This window comes from Pteropus medius, unplaced genomic scaffold (genome assembly GCF_902729225.1).
Source record: "Pteropus medius unplaced genomic scaffold, Ma_sr-lr_union100, whole genome shotgun sequence".
NCBI classification, from domain to species: domain Eukaryota; kingdom Metazoa; phylum Chordata; class Mammalia; order Chiroptera; family Pteropodidae; genus Pteropus; species Pteropus medius.
Genome location: NW_024345600.1, coordinates 1985170 through 2002477, shown reverse-complemented (window position 1 = coordinate 2002477; position 17308 = coordinate 1985170). Strand labels below are relative to the sequence as shown.

The 17308-nt window shown below is 42.6% G+C and overlaps 1 pseudogene; it reads left to right on the top strand.

The window, feature by feature from the left end:
- The window catches only part of LOC120611728 (uncharacterized), a 25324-nt pseudogene extending 8635 nt beyond the window's left edge, over window positions 1-16689 (top strand).
- Window positions 16690-17308: the final 619 nt, after the last annotated feature.

Sequence of the window (17308 nt, the reverse complement as noted above, 5' to 3'; positions counted from 1 at the left end):
CAACCTGATGCAAGACAGGAAACAAGGTGAGAGCGGGTGGCATTCAAGGAGCTGACAAGCCCCCCCTTCCGGAACTCAAGGGCAGCTTGTCTGGTATATGTCACTGGAACTCAAGCTGTAAGGATGGTGTGCGGTGCCTGAGAGGCTGCTACAGAGCTGAAATTAATTGGACATTGTATAGGGATCTATACAGATGTTGGTCCTCAAAACCCACAAACCAGTGGTGTGTGAAATAAAATGTATTGGAAACCTCTGAGTAAAATGAAAAAAAAAAAAAAGTACGTTTGAAAGTAAGATGTCATTCCAGATGTATTGTAGTTTAAAGAGATCGCAATTTCATTTAAGTCAGAATGGAAGGGAAAACCCAGGGGCTACATTTTCTGATCCCACTGCAGGACACGATAAAGACTCTTCTCTAATTTATGGATTTGTTAGTGTGAAAGGAAAGGTATAAGGGCATAAAACAAAGTTGCGTCGTTATATATTTAACTAATTATTTTGGTTTGAAAAGAATATAACCTCGTGGGCGGGGTTCTGCACCCCTCAGACTCAGGATGGTGACCTTCCAGGCCGGGCCAGGTTGATCCTCCTGGTTCTCTTTATGGAAACATCAACCTTTGACTCATACTAGGGTTTTTCACCTTTAAACATTTTTGCCTGATGCCCAAAGCACGCATAGTCAGTCAAGGCATCCATTTCAACATTGCCGCTTCTCTGATGCCTGAGCAAGGTGTTCATAGGCTGGGCAGACTGGCCAGCTGTTTCAGTGCTCACGGACCGTGGGGAGATGTCTGGAGGATAGATATGTGTGGGGCGGGCTCTGTTCACAGAGGTGTTTGTGTTCCTCCTCTTTCTGCTGTCATTACCACCACTTTTTTTGTGTCTTGTGCACATGGGGAGAGGGGAAGGAGGAGGTTGAATTCTCCCTGATGGGGTGATAGATAAGACCTGGACACAAAACGAACCACATTGTGGACAGCCACCCCGAGGCAAGCATGTTTTCACAGAATCGCAGGACTGTTGTACGTCAATGAGTTAATATAAACGGGGCACTTAGAATGGTGCCTGGTGTCTAGAACGCAATACCTAAATGTCACTGGTTACTATTTGCATCTTCTAATCCAGTGCCTTGTACAAACACCCACTCAATACGTGTCTGCTAAGTAGATGACTGTCATACTCCCTGCCACCCTGGGAGCTCAAACAGCCTCAGGAAGATATTCCTCTTCATTCAGGTTTTTATTTTTTTTTTCGTCTTTTATAATAAAGGGGTCAACATCTGACCCCCAATCTTGTACAAAGGGGACAACCCTTGCTACTCTCTTCAAAGTGGGAGAGCTTCTGGTTTCGTGGGGAGCTGGGAACCCCTGTGGGCAGCAAAAAAAAAAATAAAGGAAGCTGGAACCAGCTGGATAATAAAAGTGCTGCAATTCACTGCAGGAAGTAGCAGTTGTCTCCAAAAATGCAGTCGCACCAGATTTTATATACAATAAGGAGGGCTGGTTCCTCTAGAGAGGAATCAAGGGTTCCTTTGAGAAGGAACTAGCTCCTGTAAATCAAGAAACCTCAAAGCAGTCACAGGCCCACGGGAAAGCCCAGCTCCTCCCCGTGGTGATTCATTGGCTCGCTCTGAACCGGAAGCTCGAGCCCAGTTGGGCATCTTTTTGGCGTGCCTTCCCGCACTCTGCTCCCCAAGGATGTGATGATCTGTGAGCAGGCTTCCACCTTTCACGAGACAGCCTTTTGTGCCCCACGTAGTTTCGCAGCCTGGCAGCTTCTGCCAATTCTCCCTGGTAAGCCCTGCCCTAAAGTGCACCCTCTTCTGCCAACCAGAGACTCATTTTATTTCCACACCTGCCTTTCTGCGGCCCTTTAATTGCGAAACCTTTCATTTCACAAACCAATTAAAGGTGTACAATTAGGCTTGTAAAGCAGCCCCGACCGTGGGCTCCCCTTAAGCGTGGCTTTTCATTTTCTCTCATTCCCTTCACTCCAGCCTCCCAGAGGGAACCCCTCCATTTCTGAAGAGACCAAAAGTGAGTTGCTGAGGCCTGACTGCTTAATGGGTGCGGCGGGGCTTTCTTTTGGGGTGATGAAAACATTCTAGAACCGAATAGAGGTTGCAAGTGCGCGATGCTGTGAATGTACTACCTGCTCCTGAATAATACACTTTAAAATGGTTAATTTTATGTTATATGAATTGCACCTCGGTAAAAAAAGTTAAATTGCTTTTCCTACCGCATATTGGCCCAGATTCTCAGGTAAAAGGGTTCAGGGAAATTCTGTATATGAGAGAATGGGGAGTTAGCCAGGGGAAGTGAGCGGGGCTCACCCCACTCACAGCTCTAACACAGAGGCTAAGGGGACAAGGAAAAAAGAGAGGACACGCCCAGCTGACTCCTGGGCATGCGTGTTCCCACGGTGTAGAAAGGGCCGGGCCCGGTGGGCAGGTCATCACTGAGGCATCAGCTTGCCGTGGAGATAAAGTACCTGAAGGTTTAATTTTTATAGGACATACTTCTTTTTTGGAAAAAGTTCTTTTGGCTGGGTTGGTGACAACTGGCTAATCAGGGTCTCTGTATTAAATTGTTTATTCCATAAGTAAACACCGCTCAGTCTGACAACCAGCCCATAGAAGAGTTGAAAGGCTAATTATCAAATAAAGAAGCCAGCATTCAAGAAACATTTCTTTAACGTCTGCGTTTAGTAGAAGCTTCTGGAGGCATCCTGCGCCTGGGTTAGAGTTGTCAGAGAAAATACAGGGTGCCTCGTTAAATTTGCATTTTAGATAAAGAACAAATACCTTTGAAGCATAAGTATATCCCAGGCAATATTTGGGACATAATTACAGTAAAAAGTGTTCATGGTTTGTTTGAAATTTAAATTTAATAGGACATCCTGTATTTTTATTTGCTAAATCTGGCGACTCAATGAAGGGATCTCTGAAATTCCGACAGATGCAATTACAGACGACAGCCAGGCTGTGAGTTCAGAGGACGGGTGGCCTCCTCTTAAGGCACCCACTACCCCATCAGCCTGATCCCCGCAAATACTCAGTCTCCCAGATGATTGTGCAGCTTCAAAGATCACAAGCCTCAAACCTGTCACAAATGGCCCCAAATGGTCTGGTTTTGTGTTGATAGCCTGCTGGGGGCAACATAACCTCTAGGATTGGCACCAGGTGGGAAACAGCCTGCAGCATGGAGCCTTCCAAAGGGAATCAAGCAGTGATCAGATGGAGGGTGAATGGGCCGAGCTCAACCCACTGAGCAACCCAGCTCCTTAAGGAGAGCTCTGTGCTGGCGCGACCCATTTCTGATAGAAAACTTCCCAGGGAGCTGCTAGAAGTTGGCCATTCTGGATTTTGACATTCTTCCCCTGTCTTTGTGCTCCTGGGTTGCTTTAGGGCAGTGGGTTATGTGAGGAAGAAGTCTAACCGTAGTGGAAAGGACTTGTATAAATAGTTAAGAACTCACACAGCCTGATTACGTCCCCCTGGCAGCAAGCTGGACAACAATTATTATTGTTTTTAATTTCTTTTTTCTTTTTTTAATTGAAGTATAATGGACATATAACGTTATATTAGTTTCAGGTGTGCAACATAATGATTCTATATTTGTATATATTGTGAAATGATCATCACCATAAAGCTAGTTAACATTTGTCACTATACATTGTTACAAAAACTTTTTTTCTTGAGATGAAGACTTAAGATTTATTCGCTTAGCAACTTTCAAATATGCAATACAGTATTATTAACTGTAGTCATCATGCTGTATATTACATCCCTAAAACTTCCTTATTTTATAACTGGAAGTTTTTATTTTTTGACCCCTTCATCCATTTTACCTATCTTCCCCCTGAACCTCCGCAACCACCAATCTGTTCTCTGTATCTATCTATGAGCTCAGTTTTGTTTTGTTTTTTAGGTTCCACATATAAATGAGATCATACAGTATTTATCTTTCTCTGTCTGACTTATTTCACTTAGCATAATGCCCTCAGGGTCCATCCATGTTCTCAAAATGGCATGATCTTATTCTTTTTTATGGCCACATAATGTTCCATTGTATATATGCCACATTTTCTTTATCCATTCATCCATTGATGGACACTTAGATTGTTTCCATATCTTGGCTATTATAAATAATGCTGCAATGAACATGGGGGTATATATATCTTTTCAAGTTAGTGTTTTTATTTTCTTCAGATAAATACCCAGAAATGGAATGGCTGCATCATATGGCGTTTCTATTTTTTAATTTTCTGAAGAACCTCCATTCTGTTTTCCATACTGGTTGCACCAATTTACATTCCTACCAATAGTGCACAAGGGTTCTTTTTTCTCCACATACTCACAAACACTTATTTCTTTGTGATAATACAGGTGTGAGGTGATATCTTATCGTGTTTTTGATTTGCATTTCCCTGATGACTAGTGATACTGAATGTCTTTTCATGTACCTACTGGCCATCTGTATGTCTTCTTTGCAAAAAATGTCTATTCAGATCCTCTGCTCATTTTAAAAATCAGATTGTTTATTTTTTTGCTATTGAGTTGTATGAGTTCTTTATATATTTTGAATATTAACCCGTTTCCAGCTATATGATTTGCAAATATTGTCTCCTATTCAGTAGTTTGCCTTTTCTTGTTGTTGATGATGGTCTTTGCTGTTCAGAAGCTTTTTAGTTCGATATAGTGCCATTGTTTATTTTTTTCTTTTGTTGCTTTTGCTTTCGGTGTCAAATCCAAAAACTTATCACTAACACTGATATCTAGGAGCTTACTGAGTATATTTTCTTTTAGGAGTTCCATAGTTTCAGGTCTTACATTCAAGTCTTTAACTCATTTTGAGTTAATTTTTGTGTACAGCGTTAGATAGTGGTCCAGTTTCATTCTTTCACATGTAGCTGTCCGGTTTTCCTGACACCGTTTATGGAAGAGACTGTTCTTTCCCTGTTGTGTATTCTTGTTTCCTTTGTCATAAATAATTGACCGTATATGTATGGCTTTATTTCTGAGCTCTCTTTTCTGTTCCATTGGTCTGTGTCTGTTTTTATGCCAATACCATATTAATTACTATAGCCTTGTAATATAGTTTGAAATCAGGGAGCATGATGCCTCCAACTTTTTTCTTTCTCAAGATTACTTTGGCTATTTGGGGTCTTTTGTGGTTCTATACAAATTTTAGGGTTGTCTGTTCTAGTTCTTTGAAAAAATACCATAGGAATTTCAATAGGCTTTGCATCTGTAGATTGCTTTGGACAGTATGGACATCTTAAAAATACTAATTCTTCTAATCTATGAGCACAGAACATCCTTCCATTTATTTAAGTCTTCCCTAATTTCTTTTCTTAAAGTCTTATAATTTTTGGTACACAGGTGTTTTACCTCGTTAGGTAAATTTATTTCTATGTTTTTTCTTTTTACTTTTCTTTCTTTCTTTCTTTCTTTCTTTCTTTCTTTCTTTCTTTCTTTCTTTCTTTCTTTCTTTCTTTTCTTTCTTTCTCTCTTTCTCTCTTTCTCTCTTTCTCTCTTTCCTCTTTCTCTTTCCTCTCTTTCTCTCTTTCTCCCTTCCTTCCTTCCTTCCTTCCTTCCTTCCTTCCTTCCTTCCTTCCTTCCTTCCTTCCTTCCTTCCTTCCTTCCTTCCTTCCTACCTTCCTTCCTTCCTTCTTTCTTTTCTTTCTTTTTTTTCTTTTTGGTTCATGGATAACTATTATTAATGCCCACTTGCCTCAGCTAAGACTCGAGTTGTGGACAATAGAGAGAAGCAAACTCTCTGTCGACTTCTAACCGCTGGAAATAATTGGCAAGACTGGTGGGTAATAAACAGTGCCCTTTCATTTCCTCAAGCCCACCACTTGGTCCCTTAGCTTCATTTGCTTGAAGATTGAAGGAAGGGGGAAAAAAGGCTTAACCTTCACTGTGTAACTCATCCCCATTCCCATTCTACCCTGCGAGTTCAAACACATCGGCTCTAGGCTGCAATGGCAGGCTTGTCATGTGTGTCTCCCTTAGTGGAGACAGTCTGCCAGACCCCCTGAAACACACAATGCTTTGGCTCCCTCTCAAAAACACCAACATTCATTGCTGACAATGTCCCCACCTACCACTCATCCCTACCCACCCCTTCCTGGAAAATGTGATGGAGGAGGGTAGTGGGCCAACTCCAACACCACCTGGCCCTCTGTAGCAGACCTGGATGCTGGCCCAAAAGCTGCTCTGGCTCCGTGCATAGACAGCTCCTCGGGGACGTGCACAGGGCGGCACATCCTTATTCTCACAGCTTTTGCTTCCTGTGAGGCTGTGGAGTCACCTCTGTTGGCTTGGGTCTCTCTGACCTCAGATGATATGGGAAATGGAGGCCAGTGGGTGAAATTGGGACGCTGAGCTGTGATATGCCACTATCCAGCCGAGGGCGGGATACTTTGTCCCCAGAGAAGGAGAGTGACTTCCCACCATGCCCAACAACAGCACAGCCAGGGGCAACAGGCCCTCCCCCTCTCCCCACGTAGCCCCGAAGATATATGCCACATACTGTGGCCCAGTTGCCGTCGGGTGGTAATCCGAACCTAGCCGGGGAGCTAACACTCATTTCTTTGTCTCCTGCTCCAGGAAGTCTCAACTCCCTTTAGAATAGCTGGATTTTGGAGACTTTGAGGGGATGTGTGGAAAGTATAAAAGCACACTTTCAGAGGTTTGCTCACCAAACAGCGCCGTGCTGAAAACTCACAATAATTCCAGCGGCTCCGACTGAAATTATACATTCAAATTGATTTCCACTAATCCAAGAATCTCATAAACATGACATGTTTTTCTCAAACAGTTCACACTGGAAGTGACTCTGTCACATTTGCCTCGTCAGACACAACACCTGGCAGCCACGGCCAGATCCCAAAGGGAGAAGACTGCAGATGAAATTTGGCTCACTCCACATGGTCCTTGAAAAGACTAAACAAAACAACCGCTTAAATTGTAGGAGAACATGATGATAAGACAGACTTTTCTTTTTTCATAGACTCAAGGACTAACTGAATTTCCTGCTCACACACAACTGTTCGGGGCCATTCAGATTACTGAAGTGACACAAGGGAGACTATTTCTTCTCAGGTTTTCTCTAGCCGCCTTTTGTGGAGGTTCTTTTATGTGCCACTTGTCAAATTTCTCCGCAGCCCAGACCAGAGCTCCCTAGTTGTCACTCCCCTGCCCAGAATGCTCCAGGCTTGAAAATCCTTCCTCAGAGAAACTTGCCCTGACTGTCTCCTTCAACCCTAGCTTAGCTTCTCCTGTTGTAATTTCTTACTGTTCTGGTCACCACTAGAGTATCTACCACAAGTGACATTTACATATTTAATTGTGTGGCGATGTATTTGTAGTACAGCTCCTTCCTAAGCTGCAAACTCCCTAAGAGCAGTGTTATGAGTTGAACTGTGTGCCTTCTCACAAAAGATATGTTGAAATTCTAACCCCAGAAGCTCAATACGGGACCTTATTTGGGAATAGAGTCATTAGCGATGTAATCGGTTACGATGATGTCATACTGGAGTGAGGTGGGTTTCTCGTTTCTTCTGTCAGTAGTATCCTTCTGTAATCGATCCCTTTCTTCTTATTCACGTGATACAGGATTCCTTACGACACTAGGAAGTATATTGTATATTAAAAACAATGCATTCTGTAATTATCATGATATTTTACAGAACCAAATATGCTAAAAACAGCCATGCACATACTAGGCCCTTAATAAGTATCTGTCAGAACTGAATGAAATGTAACCTCTCAGAATATCACAAAGTTACAAACTCTGATATAAAATAGCAAGCTTTAGTTTTAAAAACCTATTTCAGAATGTAAGCGAAATGTGTCAATGATTGACTTTTTGTTAGAATGTGGTCAAAGAAATTGTGGCATGCCTTACCTTTCCCCTCCCTCCCGTCCTCCTCCCCTCCCTCCCTTCCTTTTTTCCTTCTTAGGGTGATAGGAGATGGACTCAGCTGGTTCTGCAGCTATGCTTTTAGCTGGGTAAAAGTGAATCTCCATTTTCTGCTCCAGTGGCAGACTATTATATTGAAAGTCTACATCTTTCTTTTAGTTCTATGAAGCTAAACTCTTGAAGTTACCTGGCTATGTGCATAACGCACATTGTTCTGGGTTTGTTTGAGGGATACTAAAGCAAATAGTTTTTTTGGCTTTCAAACTTACATGGCACTAAAGGAATAGAATTTAGGGTTGGCCAGGAGAGGGATCAGACTAGGCATTTATAAATACCCGAGTGTCCCCAGGATTAGGGTCTGGCTCTTAGACTCCAAGACTTTCCAATTAAAGCTAGGAACACTATCCGAGTTTAAGTTGCTTTCCATTGCTGCTACCACATTCTGCCAAGCTGTAGTTCATGACAGATTTTTGCCTGTTCTCAAGCAAAATAAGAGTAGCCAACATTTACATAGCACCATTTTTAATCTATTAGGCACCAGGCACCATTTTTCATATTAACTCATTTAGTCCTGAACCTATTAGTAGGTTGTATGATGGTAATGACAATTGCTGCAGCAAAGAAACCCTAAAATTTTATTGGTTTAATCCAATAGGTGGTTATTTCTCATCGCATATAACTCACTTGCAGGCATTTGGTAGGAGGTTCAGGGATCCAAACTCCTTTCATCTTGTAACTTTCCTATACCCTAGATCCCAGAAGTCCTCTTCCATCCAGCAAATGGAGAACAAAACTGGAGGACCATTCACTGGAGGTTGTTAATGAGTGAGGCCTGAGAACAGCACACATCTTCTGCTCATGCCATTTGCCAGAAATCACACACATGGCCTCATCTATCTGCAAGTGTTGCTAAGAAATATAGTCTAGCTGTACTTACAGATAAAAGAGGAAATGGTTTTGGTGAACACATAGATTCTGCTACAGTCCACCCTTTAGTTACCATATAACCTCGCTCGCCTAATCCGCCTTCCCACACAGACCTCACATTTATTCTCTCCCCAAAGGAGACAACCCAACATCCCATGTCATTACTGCGTTCAGCTAAAAATGCAGGATTTCTAGGTGACATGTGGCCTTTTCCATCAGGATGAGAAAGGTTTGCTTCATTGTTTATTCACCACTGACCTGAAAGGACAAACTGCCTTTCCTGCCCCATTCATATCCAATATAAAGTGGTGGACAAGAAGTGCATAAAGTGGTAAATATGCCCATTCGAAAGGGAGGAATGGGAGACCCGCAGCACACATCCCTGGCGATGGTGTAGTCCTGATAGGAAGGCATCATGCAAGTGACCCTGTCATGCAAGTAGGAGTAAGTTCCTTGGCTGTCTCCTTCTTATTGTACCCTGATTCGTCTCTCTGGAAGGAGTTTTCTGTCCTTTGCTCTCTGATTGCCTTCTGCTCTCTGAAAGGTTCCTCCTTGACTGTTATCCTCCATGGCCACCCATGAGCCTATGAGGTGTGTCTCGGGGAGCCTGTCCTCTTTGATGACTGTATAGCTTTGGAAGCCTGCTTCCTGCTCGTGCAAGTTTAGAGACTCAAGGGTTGGTACAAGGTTCTATTTGTCAAGGGCCTTTTAAATCCAGGCTCGGTTTTTCTTTGTCAAATATAAATTCCCTGAAAACCTAGAAAGCTCTGATCTGTGCTTCCCAACAATTTCGTGGGCAAAAGTTCATACCCAAAGATTTTTTCTAATATACACTTTTCACGCTTCATTTGTTGATTTGGTTGTTCACTCATGCCTCTCTCTCTTCTGAGTTAATAGCAGCTGTCTCGAGACTCTGAAATAACTGGCATGGATGAGAAGGTCACATCCTAATCAGATCTTTGTTAGTGGGTCTGAGTCAGTAAGGGCCTTTGTCTCTCACATAATATTGTTTTACTATTTGAGATCCAGAAGTGCTAGGCTTTTATAATCCTTGAGATCCCGTGTTCCTGGGCTCCCCTAGCCTCTTTCATTTCTGTTTGCAAACCAGATAATCCTTCCTGAACTCCTCTCGACCTTACTAAGAGCAGAATTGTGCGAGTGACTGCCTCATTAATTTTGTACCTTAGGTGCCTCACTCACCTCACCTTAGTCCTTATCCTGGAAAAAGTCAATATATCCTAATAGTTGACTCTTTCTAGCCACTTTTCCTAGAACTACAAGCTTAGTAGGCACACTGTCTGCCATTGAAGGAGACAGATATTTTGCCACTTTTAAAACAGGTTTCCTTATTTCTAGCTTCTTATATCGCTTTCCTCACCAATTACCACTCAACTGCTAAGCCAATGTTATATTATTTTAGGTTTTTGTTATGGCAGCATTCCACCTCTAGGTACCAATTTCTGCACTGGTTGGCGTAACACTAGATACTATAACAAACTCTGAAATTTCAGTTGCTTAATCCAATAAAAGTTGTTTCTTCTCACAGTCAAGCCAATGTAAGCACCTTCCACGTGGTGATTCAGGGCCTCAGGCTACTGGCACCTTGAGTTCTGCCATGCCCTTGGGCCATGGAGTCCTTTGCTTCCTGGCAGTGGATCAGTAACATACAGAGGATGATTCATTGGAGGGTTCTAGTGGTCAGGCCTGGAAGTGGTGTTTGTCAGTTCTGTTCATATTTCACTGGCCAGAACTCAGTCATGTCCACACCTAATGCAAAGGAGGCTGAGGAATATAATCTAGTCATGTGCTCAGTGAGAAGAGGCATCAGGCTCTGGTGAACACATGACAGCCTCACTGATGACCTTATACAGCACCAAGAAAACTGAGCCACAAGCCAGTGAGTCCTTTGTGTCTTCATAGCACAGTAGTCTCTGTGAGGGAAGGATGTGTCCTTATAGAGTCCTAAGTGCTTGATCACATCTGAGAGTAAGAGGGAGGCCTTGGTTTTTAAGTGATGGGTCACTGCAACCTTTTTCTAGGGGAAATTTATATAAGCATAGAAGGAAACCTAGTATAAATTAGACAGATACCTCCTCCTCCAATTTTTGTCTCTTCAGATAACCCAAGCATTCCTCATCTCTCCTCCATCATTGACATGTCTGGTGCCGGGATGCCGGTACTGAGAGATCACACGGAAGGTGTATCACAATGTGGTGTATTTAGGGTTTTTTCAGTCTAAGGGCCTGGGCAGCCATTTCTTCAGGAATGTTGAGCAATGACAATTCCTCCACAAGCAAGACTTGAGTGCATGTAGTTTTGGGGAATGATTCTAGAAAGCACGATTGAAAAAGCGGGGAAAGTAAGTCAAGGAAGAGAGAAAACTCCAAAACAGGTCACTAATGAGGGCAAGAGGGACTCAAACCCAGTAAGGACACTCTGAGAAACCATGGGAAACATGCTTCAGAATCGTCCTTCTATTATTCAAGGAGGCTGGGACATTTTTCCAACAGTTCCCATTTGTGTTGGTTGAGGGTTGTCCCCAGGATTATTAAGTACCCTCCCCCTATCTACGGACTGCATTTACAAGCAGCCTAGCAAGCTTCTGTGACAGGCAGAGAGGAAGAGATGCGGTCACTTGGGATGGGAATCTGTCAGCTTGGTGTAGGAAAACTCAGGTGGGCCAGGGAACATTGGGGACCTACTACAGATGGCAAGAGGCATAGGCCGCTAGGCTGTAGACACATCACAGACTCTCAAAACCTACTTAGCTGCCCTCACAGGTCGTTGCTCTCCTCTGGGTGAAACTGTACTCTGCTTCCCACATGTATGAACTAGTATTCGTAGCCAGCATTGACGGAACATTCACTAAGTGCCAAGAACTGTACTAAGGACTTGACATAAATTATCTCATTTAATATTCATTGGCCATCTACCACGTACCATGGGAAAAGCAAGAGATGGAATAAGACTTACTCCCTGCCCTTAACCAAATTAAAGTCTGCAGGAGGGATAAGGTGAACACAAAGATTTTGCATAGCAAAGGATGTGATGGGGCCAGAAGAGTAATTGTGAGGTCTCTGGGACCTGAAACTGACTTCTAGATTGTGGATCAGGCATCCTCGATGAAGGAGGAGGTGTTTGAACTTACCTTTGAGGGATGGGTGGGAGTATGATGAGCATATTGCGGGAAATACACTTGTGGACAAAACAATAGAATGTTTAGGAAGGTGGAGGGGAGGGAGACGGAGTAGAGGGCAAGAAGGAGGATAAGATGGGCATTGCCAGGAAGCTGTCACAATATGGTTATACTCAGTAGCGAGACTGAGTATAATCCATGATCCAGATGTGATGCCAAAGTTGGAGGAAGCCAGATCAAGCACTAAATTGAGGGATGGGAATGGATCCAGTGGACATCACCAAGCATGTGGGAAAGGGGAAGTTTGGGGGAGGAACGAGATACAGGGGGATGGAGGCAAGTGATTCAGAAATAATGCCACAATTGCTAGATGCCTGTAGCTATCCGTTCGATTGCTCAATACATACCCATCGTTCATTGTTTTTATGCATTCGACAAACATTTATTGAATGCTCACTTTTTTCCAGGCACATGAGGATTCAATAGAGTAAAAATCTGTGGCCTCATGGAGCAGACACAGAAAACGTATAAATAAAATACCTAGTATGTTGAATGATAAGTGGCATGAAGCAAACTAAGCAGAGAGGGGCAATTGGAAGTGCTATCCGGGGAGAGAGGTTGGCATTTTAAAGAAAGTGGTCAGGGACGGCCTCATTGAGAGAGAGAAGTAGGAGCAAAAGAGCAGAAGGAGTGAGGGAGTGAGCCACGTGGCTCCCCAGAGGAGTACCTGGCAGGAATGTGCCTTGTATGGTCTGGAAACCACAGGGAGGTCAGGTGAAGCTGGGACAGAGGAGTGAAGTGCATGATGGTTGGTGCTGAGGTCAGAGAGAGGAAGACAGACCAGATGGTAAAGGTCAGTGGTTTTCTATGGGGTGGTGTCATCTGATAGTGGGCGTTTCTGAAATTCGTGAAGATGTTTTTGTATGAATGTTTACATATTAAAGTACATATTTTATTATGGATTATTTTCTCTTGAATTCTGCTTTATACTTTAGATAGAGCATTATATGATTCTTTTCATTAAATACGTTTGGAGGGAAGTCGTACAGTCCATGAATTCTGGATTGTAAAGGAGATGTTATTCAATATTTGCTACTAAAAGGAGACTGAGTCTCACAGGGTTGAAAGCTTCCTGAGAAAGGCCACAAAGGCCGTTGTAAGGACTGGGGAGGTGACTCCGTGGCAGAGAGGTTTGAACAGAGAAGTGCCGTGATCAGACAGGATTTAAACAGCTCTTACCAGCAGCTGTGTAGGGGACATGAAGAGAAGCCAAGAGACCAGTTAGGTGGTTACTGCAGTGCCTTCGTCTGGGTTGTTATAACAAAATTATCACAAACTGAGTGGCTTATAAATAGCAGACACTTATTTCTTAAAGTTCTAGAGGCTGAGACGTCCAAGGCCATGGTGCTGATAGACTTGGCCACCTTTTGGCTATAACCTAACATGATAGAAGAGGCCATGGAGCTCTGTGGGGCTTCTTTTATAAGGGCACTTATCCCATGTATGGGAGCTTGTCTCTCATGTGCTAATCACCACCCAAAGGCTCTACCTCCTAATACTATCCCACTGGGCCTTAGGCTTCAACATATGAATTCGGTGGGAGGAGACACAAACATTCAGAACATAGCATGTAGTAACCGAGCAAAAGATAATGGTGGCTCAGATTAAGATGGTAGCAGTGGAGGGAGTGAGAAGTGGTCCAATTCTATAATATATTTTGAGGGTGGGACCTGTAGTATTTTCTGACAACTTTGATGTGGAATGTGAGAGAAAAAGAAGAGTCGTGAATGACCTCACGTTTTTGACCTGAGCAACGAAGGATGTAGGTATCACCATCTGAGATGGGAAGCCCATAAGTAGAGTAGGTTTTGGGAAAACAGAGGTTACAGAACACCAACTATGTGTCATATACTATTTTAGGCACCAGGAAGGAGTTCCACAGAAGCTGAGGTCAGCAAGGACCAGGCTTATTTGACACATAGGATTCCAGCTGGAGGGTAGGCCCTCTGAGGTCAGGAAGTGTGGTCTGGCATCCTGATCATCTTTCTCACCCACTCAGAACATGTTTGGTAACTATGTGTCAAATGAACAATGAGTCACTGTCTCTGATTCTCTGGGTGATTCAAGTCAAAATGGAATAAAAGTCCATCCTATGTGCAACCATAAAATTATTGGAATAACTGTTCTAATTTTAGACAGGGATTTCTTTTAGCCCATTCTAAATATTCTTATATGACTATGGCACCTCCAGGCCAAATACAGTGTGTTTTATCTCCGAATCTACAGAGCCTAGTAGCATCTAGGAGGTATTCATTAAATAAATACATTTTTATGTATTTTCTTAGAACGTTTTTATTAGGTGTATTTTTGTGGTGTTGTAATCATGATATCTGTTTCATGTTTCTGAATTTTTACTTAATATTTTATAATATTATACATATATTATTCATTAACTACCATTTTTATGACTGCATAGTACTCCACTGAATATAGATAAACAATAATTCCATTATCTATTTCTTCATTATTCAACATTTAAGATTATTTCAATTTATCAAAATAATAAATAAGACATCAATGTACATTTTTCTTAATGTAGCTTTTTATATAGTTTAGATTATTCTGGTAGGGTGGTAAGATTTCTTGATCATGGATTGTAGTAGATATTAATATTTACCAACATCTGTTTGTCTGCTCCTTTGGGGCATGCAGAAAACTTTATTTCTTAGCCTCCTTGATACTCAGGAGGCTATGTGACTAGTTCCATCCAATACAAGGGGAAGTGACATGAATACTTACCTCTTTACCAATCTGAGGCAGGTATATTAAGTGAGCAAGAAGTGAATCTTTGCTATAGTAAACTACTAGGATTCCAGAGTTAATTTGTTACTACTCAATCTATAATAACTAATACATAAAAATATAATTTTCATTGCTGTATTAACAGTAACAAATTTATTATTTGATTGTTCTTGTCAATTTAATGGACAAAAATATTGTCTTGGCCAAAAAGAAACTGGCCAATTTCTTTGCTTATTGGTAAGGGCGAACATTTTTTCATCTATAATTAGCTGTTTCTTTTTTGTTTGTTCAAAATCTTTTATTCGTTTTCAGTAATCTTTCATGCATTCTCAGTAACTTAAATGTCTTTACAGTTCTAGCTATTAGGGTTATATTAGTGAATAATCTTGCTATTATAGAACTTTTATTCTAGACTGTAAAGGGCATGAGGAGAAGCCAGGAGAAAAATGGCATTGTAATCAAATGCTTAAATATTTTAGATTATGGTAGATGCTATGAAAAATAAAACAAGGTCAGTGGCTTAAAGATAGTTTGGGTGTGTTTTCACATGGGGTCATGCAGCATCTTTTTGATAATATCACTTTTAAACAAAAGGAATGAGCCAAGAAGATATTGGAAAGAAGGGTGTTGCAGGCTGAGGGCATAACACATACAAAAGCCTTAAGGCAGGGGTATACTGATATTTTGGGGACAGAGCAAGAAGCCAGGCTGGCTGAAGCAGAGTGAGCAAGGGGAAAGTAGATGAGATTGAAGATATAACAGGCTAGAACATGTAGGATCTCTTAGGCCATTGTCATGTCTTTTGACTTTTTTTGGAGTGATTTGGGAGCCACTGGGGGCTTTTGAACTAAGGGGTGACATGATATGACTTACTATTTAAAAGAATTACTCTGGCTTTTCTGTAGATAAGATGATAAGGGAGCAAGTATGAGGCTATTGAAATATTTTGATGGACGATGATGATAGCTTAGATCAGGGGTGACATCATGGATAAAGGGAGAAGGGGTCGGATTCTAGCTATATGTCATCATAGAGCTAATAGGGTTTGATGATAGATTGGATATGGGGATGGGAAAGGGAAAGGAAGGAGTCGAGAATGATCCCAAGGTCTTTGACTTGAGCAACTAGAAGATGTAGTTGCCATTTACTTTATTGCTTTATTGAATTATATGTGGTATTTTTAATGACAGCAGGAAAAAAAGCCATGTCAGAAATCAAAGGAACAGTGTATTGGGGTGGACATGGTACTCTCTTTCCAGATTGGAGGGTGGGTAGATTATTCGATTGATTGAAAGCAATCATGATCTGACGGGGATCCCACAGCAGCACAGTGGTCCTTGTCTTTTCTGCCTCTCCTTGCCACCTCCCCTTCACTTCTGGAAATGTGGCCTTGGTGTGGCTGTCTCTGATAGTATCATCAATGTGTTCAATGGCACATAGGTGCGCAAGCCTACAGGTGGTGAAGCACAAGAAGGTGGTGTCTTCTGCCTGAGCGAGGACAAGAAGACTCTCTGGGAGGAGGGCCAGGAGATCCTGGTAGGTGGTATGGACCAGGCTGGTGATAACCCCATGCCACCTTTTTCAAGATGCCAGACAAGGATTGATGCTATGCCCTCTGTGACACAACCTAGGAGACAGAGGAGAGCAAGAAAGAGGACCTGGTGTTTATCTTCTGAACCCCCAAGTTTGCACTTCTTAAGAGCAGAATGGTCTGTGCCAGCACCAAGGATGCCATCAAAAAGAAGCTGAGGGGTCAAGCATGGATTGCAAGCACTCTGTTAGGAGGAAGTCAAGGACCACTGCACCCTGGTAGAGAAGCTGGGGCCAGCATGTGTCTCCCTGTAGGGCAAGCCTTTGTGGACCACTTCCAGCCACTTTGCCTGGAGTATATGACAGCCCTATACCTCAGGGGCTGCAGGCTGCTCCATCCCTGCCAGACCAGAGGGGCTGGAGGGATTCCAGCAGGTTGACGGCAATCCCTTCACCTTGGTTGCCAAACAGACTTCACGACCCAGGGACATTCTTCCCCTCTCCATCCCTGATGGTCTTGGCCTTCCTAAACCACTCTAGATCTTTTGATTCCTTTTGGGTTGAAGCAGACCAAGTGCCCCCTGGGCACCGCAGTTGAGAAAGGGTGTGCACTTCTTTTAGTGATACCCTTACTCCCTATTTGCTCCTCCCCCTTCCCATGTTGACAGCCTTTAACCACAATAGTGACTCTGTGCTCATCTGTTTAGATCTACGTAAAAATGGAATATTGGGAAAAGGACCCCTTTATGATCTGACTGGTTCCCCTCTCCTCTTCCCCTGGTTGCAGCCACTCATGGAAGCAGGAGCAGAATGGGATCTTCAGTTAAAAAACATGCAACGAATTTTTAAAAACCAATCATTGTTGGGTTATTGCTCATGCCCACAGTGATTGGTGCAGAGATGACCATATGACCTTAGATGATCCAATCAGAGGCTCAGGACTTTTGTTGACTAAATTGAAACAGTTACTCCTTTTTCTGCT